The following is a 7,286-nucleotide window of genomic DNA, read 5'->3' as shown; positions in this document are numbered from 1 at the left end:
AGGTTAACAAGCCCCGCTGGTGTGGTTCAGTGGTTGAGCACTGACCCCTGCACCAAGAGGTGGCTGGTTTCATTCCTGGTCCAGACACATGCCCAGGTTGTGGGCCCAATGCCCAGTGGGAGGCATGCAGGAGGCAGCCAATCGATGTTCTCTTTCACTGATGTTTCTCTCTCTTTCTAAAATAGGAAAAAATAAAGTTGAACAAACCTGTTGAACACTGTTGCATTCCAGCAGTTTCCAAAGTGGGGTGGGGCTGCTGTCAGGAAGGTGCCCCATTCATTGTTGATTAACCACTGACCACATGAGCGCTCTCCGACTGGCTGCTTTTTAGATGAAATTGTGGCAGGTAGAGTATTGGGGGGGATCCCATTTCCACTGACCACAGTGAGTCTCTGTTAATTAATGACTGAAAACAGTTCTGTATGTTCACACAGGATTCCAAGTTTATCTCAAGAATTATTCAAATATGGAATAATTTTAGCTGCCGAACTCAAACTCTAAGCATTTGGGATATGGACATTTTATTTGACCTAAAACTAAAAACTCCACCAAAAACAAATATTATTCAAGCTCTTACCTCAATTCCTGGCTTTTTTTTCCCTAGGGAAAGAGCTGCCAAAATATACAGTATTTTGGACATATAATTTATTTGTTGGCCTAGTTTCTTTTCTGTTGGGAACTGACCATAAGAGTAGTTAATACAGTCACGCACCGCTTAACAACGGTGGGGATACTTTCGGAGAAACGTGGCCGTAGGCGCTTCTGTGTGCGAACATGGTGGATGCACTTACACACACGCGGATGGGACAGCCGACTACATACCTAGGCTCTGTGGACTAGCCTATCGCTCTAGGCTGCAGGCCTGTACATCATGCTGCTGTGCCAAATAACACAAGGCCACACAGTTACGAGAGAAAACGATGCGAGCGAGAGACTCGGTACACGTGAGCTGCAGGAGGCCGCTGCCGGCGCGAGAGGGCGCTGTTGTCCGGCAAACTTAGAACGTTTCCAGGAGGAAGAGCACAGGCTACAGTAAAGGCAGACAGTGTAGTAAACAGGCGGAGCACTGGGGACGGTAGCAGTTACACGTGCTGTACTTCCCCCGCTCACAGCCCGGCAGGTGTGCACCACAACACGTGAGCAGTGCAGTCTCACAACAGCTACGATGTCATTAGGAGAGAAAATTTTAGCCCATTATACTCTCACGGGACCTTCATCACACAGGTGGCCTGTCGTTGACCCAAAGGTTGTTCTGAAGTGACGACTACATTTAAATAGCCCGTATGATGGCCATGCCCTGCCTTTAGTGGTTTACACATACCCACTCATTCAATGAGCACAACGTTCCTGTGTGCTGGGCACCATTATCAGCTCCATCTCTCCTGTAGGGAAATCGAGGCCCAGAGAGGTTAAGGACTTGCCCAAGGACACACAGCTGGTCGATGGCGGAGCCAAGGCTTATAGGCAGACAGTCTGGGTCTAGGGTGCCCTCTGTCCCTGGGTTATTAGATGGTGGGATGGTTGAGTTGTAACTGATATTATAGTATGCCAAAGTGAAATGCAAATGTACCATTACTTAAAAATAATAGTTTATTAGGAACCAACTATGTTCCAGGCTCTATGGTAGCCTTTTTAGGTGTATTTAATATTCATAACAATCTGCCCTGGCCAGTTTGGCTCAGCAGTTAGAGCGTCGGCCTGTGGTCCAGAGAGACCTGGGTTCGGTTCCCACTAAGGGCACGTACCTAGGTTGCAGTTTGTCCCCGGCCCTGATTGTGTTGTGTGGGTGGCAACCACTCGATGTGTCCCTTTCACGTCGATGTTTCTCACTCTCTCTCTCCCTCCCACTCTATCTGAACAAAATATCGAGAAAAAATGTCCTCGGGTGAGGATAAAAAAAAAATATTCATAACAATCCCAGATCTTTCTGACTACTGTAATTTTGACCACTACCATACAATATATAGTATTGACTCAGAGCTTTACTTTGAGTTTCTTAGATATTTGTAAGACTTATTATTCCTACATGGGTTGGTTTAATATCTGTGTTAGGTAAAGATTATAGTCAATAACAGGTATGCAATATGAACACGTCTAACCAAATGAACTAAGATAAGTTCATTTGCTTTGAGCACTTACACAATCCATAGGCAGAAGGGATCTTAGAGGTTGTCTATCATAAACAATTCTCTCTTATTGAATGAGCGTGCACTGTTGTCTCAGTTATTTTAAATGACAGAACCCACCGTACTTCTTTTTGTTCACCAGAGTTACCAGAAAGCTCACAGTGATTTTGAACCTTCACTTGGAGTAAGTGCATTAACTAAGGGTCTTGGGACACCGATTTGTTTCTCTCTCACTGCTTTCTGCTCCGATCTCAGTGGCTGCAAAGGAGACATGCGCTGTATAATGAGAGCATATGGGGGGTATAACCTGCTCCAGGATGTTAGGGAGGTTCTGCTGGAAAATGAGGTTCAGGCTGCGAGCAGGAGGCAGGATGGAGGCAGGCGTGTGCCAGGCGAAGGGAAGGGCATGTGGCGCGCACAGGGACAGGGAAAGGGCCAGTGTGGCTGACACCGTGGGCTGTGCTGTGGAGGGAGTGGGCTGCCGAGCAGGGAGAAGCCACGCAGGTGCCGCATGGCCATGTAGGGTGTGAAGAAGCCACGCAGGTGCCGCATGGCCATGTTGGGTGTTTGCCTTCTGAGAGCACTGGGAAATCGGTGCAGTGTTTTAATCGGGGACAGACGGGAACAAACGAAAGTAGGGGTCTATTTATGAGGCCAGTGCGTGACCCAGAGAGATGAGATGATGGTGCTTTGATTAAGGTGATAGAGGCAGAGGTGGGAAGAAGTGGGTGCACTTGAGAGCTGTTTTAACGATAAAAACAAAACGCATACCTTGGAGTGGAGAAGTATGGATTAGGATACTCTCTGTCTCCCACTGAAAAGGATGATCAGAGGAGTCCCTCCCTGTGGCCTTTGGATGTGGACCTACTGAGTGATCTACTAGAAAAGGGATGTGAAATGCCCTCCTTATGCATTGAAGGTCAAAAGACAGCAAACCTGTTCTGGCCAGTTTGGCTCAGCGGTTCGAGCGCCGGCCCATGGACAAAAGAGTCATGGGTTTGATTCCGGTCAAGGGCAAGTACCTCAGTTGTGGTTCGGTTCCCGGACCTGGTCGAGGTGGTGCAAGAGGCAGTCGATCGATGCGTCTCTCCCTCATTGATATTTCTCTCTCCCTCCCACTCTGTCTAAAAATAAATGGAAAAATATTCTCGGGTGAGGATTTAAAAAAAAGAAAAATACAGCAAGGCTGCTGCCCTGCTGGCCACGACATAAGCCTTTGGTCTGGTGCTGTCGGGCTCGTCCAGCAAGGACTGCCCTGATGCACTTTCTGGGAAACATCGACTGCTCTGACTATTGCTACGTTTGGTTTAATTTTCCTTCTTTTTATAGTGATGCAACGTACCCAGAGGCCCACCATGCATTAAACTTTTAATAATAAGTTCCATAAGTAATACCCTACTTGTTGAAAACATTTACTATTCAAGATTTTTGTTAGATTAATCTTCAAGGCAAGACTTGCCTTGAAGTTGACAACAATGAGGAAATTTATAAAACACATGTGTTCTGTTAAAAGCCTAAATCTGAGTAATCATTTGTTGATTATGGAGGCCTGGGTAATTAATGCAGTGTGGGAATGGAGAATCTTAGTCCGTTACAGGCACAATGTCTGGGAAGATGTGCCAGGTGTTCATTAAACTCAATTCCATTTTTTTGGCCGGGATGGTGGAGTAGGGGGTAGGGGGTGGGTATGCAGTTAGACTACATTTCCCAGCCTCCATTGCAGTTAGATAGGACCACATGATGGAGCTCTGGGCAGTGGAATCAATGTGGATAATTTCCAAGACTGGCCCAGTAAAATCTTTCATGCCAGCCCTGGTCTTTTCTCCGTTCTGCTCATTGGATGTTGACTCCTCGAATGACCTTGGTATCAGCTGTTGAACACGGCAGAGACTCTTTTTCTTTTTAAAAGATTTAGGATGGCGGCCACTGGGGGTTGGGGAGGCTACACAGGGCTGGGAGCCCTATGGGCCCAAGCCGCCACCACCACCACCCCAGTGGCAATAAGAAGTGATGGTGGCTGAGGCTGGAGAAGCAGTGGTGTCCTAACGGATGATGGGCTTCTGAGCCTGGGCTCCCCCACCTGCGTCCTGTACAAGACAGAGCAGAATGGGCTGATAAGATCTAGTGCCACAGAATGGCAGCCCCAATCCAGTGGTCCAGATCATTTATAGTGAAAAATGTAGAGCTGTTTATGATTATTTCCAGGCCATTTTGCAGCACGAGAAAAGAAGTGAAAGATGCTAATGAATTAAATGCAGCCAATAATACATTGTGGCATTTTCGAGTGTCCTCTTAAAGTCACTTCAAAGGGATCTACATGAGGAAATGAACTACATCAACTCCAGTAATTGAAGAGCAGCCCCCAAACTATCAAGTTTGGCATCATAGGTGAGTATTAGTAGAAAGGCTAAAAGATCCATCTCAGGAGCTTGAGTTTATTGCTGATATTCTTAATTAGGATGCAAAGAATTATTATGCCTGGCAACATGGACAGTGGGTTATTCAGGAATTTAAACTTCAGGATAATGAGCTCAGTATGTAGACCAACTTCTTAAAGAGGACATGAGAAATAACTGTCTGCAACCAAAGATACTTTGTAATTTCTAATACCACTGGCTACAATGATCATGCTGTACTGGAGAGAGAAGTCCAGTGCAACATGCCGGAGATGATCAAAGCAGTACCACGTAATGAAAGTGCATGGAACTATTTGAAAGGAATTTTGCAGGGTTATGGTCTTGCCAAATATCCCAATCTGTTAAACCAATTACTTGATTTACAACCAAGTCACAGTTCCCCCTACCTAATTGCCTTTCTTGAGGATATCTATGAAGGAATGCTAGAAAACCAATGTAAAACAGGACATTCTTTTTTTCTTTTTAAATGTTTTTTTCTTTATTGATTTTAGAGAGAGAGGAAGGGAGAGGGAGAGAGAGATAGAAAAATCAATATCGACTGGCCGCCTCTTGCATTCCCCCCACTGGGGACTGGGCCCACAACCTGGGCATGTGTCCTGAGTGGGAATCGAACCAGTGACCTCTTGGTGCATGGGTCGACGCTCCACCACTGAACCACACCAGCCGGGCAATAGGACATTCTTTTTTTTTATCCTCACCCAAGGACATTTTTCCATTTTTGTTCAGATAGAGTGGGAGGGAGAGAGAGAGAAACATCAATGCAAAAGGGACACATCTAATGGCTGCCTCCCGCACAACCCCAACCGGGGCCAGGGACAAACTGCAACCGAGGTACATGCCCTTAGTGGGAACCGAACCTGGGTCTCTCTGGACTGCGGGCGGATGATCTAACTGCTGAGCCAAACCGGCCAGGGCCAACAGGACATTCTTAATAAAGCATTAGAGTGATGTGAAATCTTAGCTAAAGAGAAGGGCACTGTAAGAAAGGGCTACTAGCCCTGGCCAGTTTGGCTCAGCGGTTAGAGCGTCGGCCTGCGGTCTGGAGAGACCCGGGTTCGGTTCCCGCTAAGGGCACGTACTTCGGGTGCAGTTTGTCCCCGGCCCTGGTTGGTCGTGCGGGTGGCAGCCACTCGATGTGTCCCTTCACGTCGATGTTTTTCTCTCTCTCTCTCCCTTCCTCTCTCTCCCTCCTACTCTATCTGTACAAAAAATGGAAAAATATCCTCGGGTGAGGATTAAAAAAAAGAAGAAAAAAAAAAGAAAGGGCTACTGGAGCTGCACTGAAAGATGCTTTAAAAAGAAACAGAGCACAGAAAGTGACCCACCAACAAATGTACGGCAATAACATCATCTAGAACAGCAGTTCTCAACCTGAGTCACGACCCCTTTGGGGGTCGAACGACCCTTTCGCAGGGGTTGCCGAAGACATAACAGTAGCAAAATTACAGTTATGAAGTAACAACAAAAATAATTTTATGGTGGGGTCACTACAACATGAGGAACTGTATTAAAGGGTCACGGCATTAGGAAGGTTGAGAACCACTGAATTCTAGAAGAACTTGATGGAATGCTATTTTTTTTAAAAATTTATTTTTATCCTCACCCGAGGACATTTTTCCAATTTTTTGTACAGATAGAGTGGGAGGGAGAGAGAGGGAGAGAGAGAGAGAGAGAGAAACATCTAATGCAGGAGTTTAAAACTAGAACAATCATTCCCTTTACCCGTGGGGTAAAACATGCATCGCACAGGTATTACTTTTTTTTTTTTTATTGCTGAAAGTATTACAGATGTCCCCCTTTCTTCCCCATTGACCCCCACTTCCCACTCCCACCCCCCTCCTGCTTCCCCCAGCCTAATGTCTGTGTCGATTGGTTGTGCATATCAGATACTGCTTTTTAACAGGAACTAAGCGTGGATGCTTAGTTCCTTGGATGCTTCTGCTGCCTCTTTCCCTGTGTTGACCCTCCCCACTCCCACCCCCCTCCTGCTTTCCCCAAACTACTGTCTGTGCTCACTGGAGTAACTTGATTCTTTTTTTTTTTTTAATCCTCACCCAAGGATATTTTTCCATTTTTTGTACAGATAGAGTGGGAGGGGGAGAGAGGAAGGGAGAGAGAGTGAGAAACATGGACGTGAAGGGACACATCGAGTGGCTGCCACCCGCACGACCAACCAGGGCCAGGGACAAACTGCACCCGAAGTACGTGCCCTTAGCGGGAACCGAACCCGGGTCTCTCCGGACTGCAGGCCGATGCTCTAACCGCTGAGCCAAACCGGCCAGGGTGTAACTTGATTCTTTTAGAGCAAAGTACAGTAATTTGTGGGGAGGGAGAAGAAAAGTCCCATAAAGGAACTGTTGTCAACATCTACGGTAACCCCTCAGCATCACCTCCTCCCTAAACGGGGTGTGCACCAGGATCCGCAGCATTGATGACTGCAGGTAGTTTGCATGGAAGGGGTGTGAGGTAACTCAAACTTCATTCAGGATACAGGGAACGCCACTATTACATGAGAGCCTGCCGTGCCACACTCATAGTACCTTGCTATCAGTGTAACCAACGAATGCCAAAGGATGGTTTTGTAATAAAATTATAGATGTACCAAAAAAATTTAATATACTTTATTTCTGGAGTAATTTCAGGTTCACAGCAAAACTGAGCAGAAAACAGAGTTCTGATAAATTCCCTCCGCCCATGCGTAGCCTCCCACTATCAACTTGGCACCAGAGTGGCACATAGGTTA

At 46.5% G+C, this 7,286-nt stretch overlaps 1 pseudogene; it reads left to right on the top strand.

Annotated features, from left to right (window-relative positions):
- Nucleotides 1-202: 202 nt before the first annotated feature.
- On the top strand, nt 203-5,539 carry LOC118620799 (annotated as a pseudogene).
- Nucleotides 5,540-7,286: the final 1,747 nt, after the last annotated feature.

Source organism: Molossus molossus, unplaced genomic scaffold, assembly GCF_014108415.1.
Source record: "Molossus molossus isolate mMolMol1 unplaced genomic scaffold, mMolMol1.p scaffold_m16_p_8, whole genome shotgun sequence".
Taxonomy (NCBI): domain Eukaryota; kingdom Metazoa; phylum Chordata; class Mammalia; order Chiroptera; family Molossidae; genus Molossus; species Molossus molossus.
The sequence above is the reverse complement of the archived record's forward strand: the minus strand, read 5'-3'. Positions and strand labels throughout refer to the sequence as shown.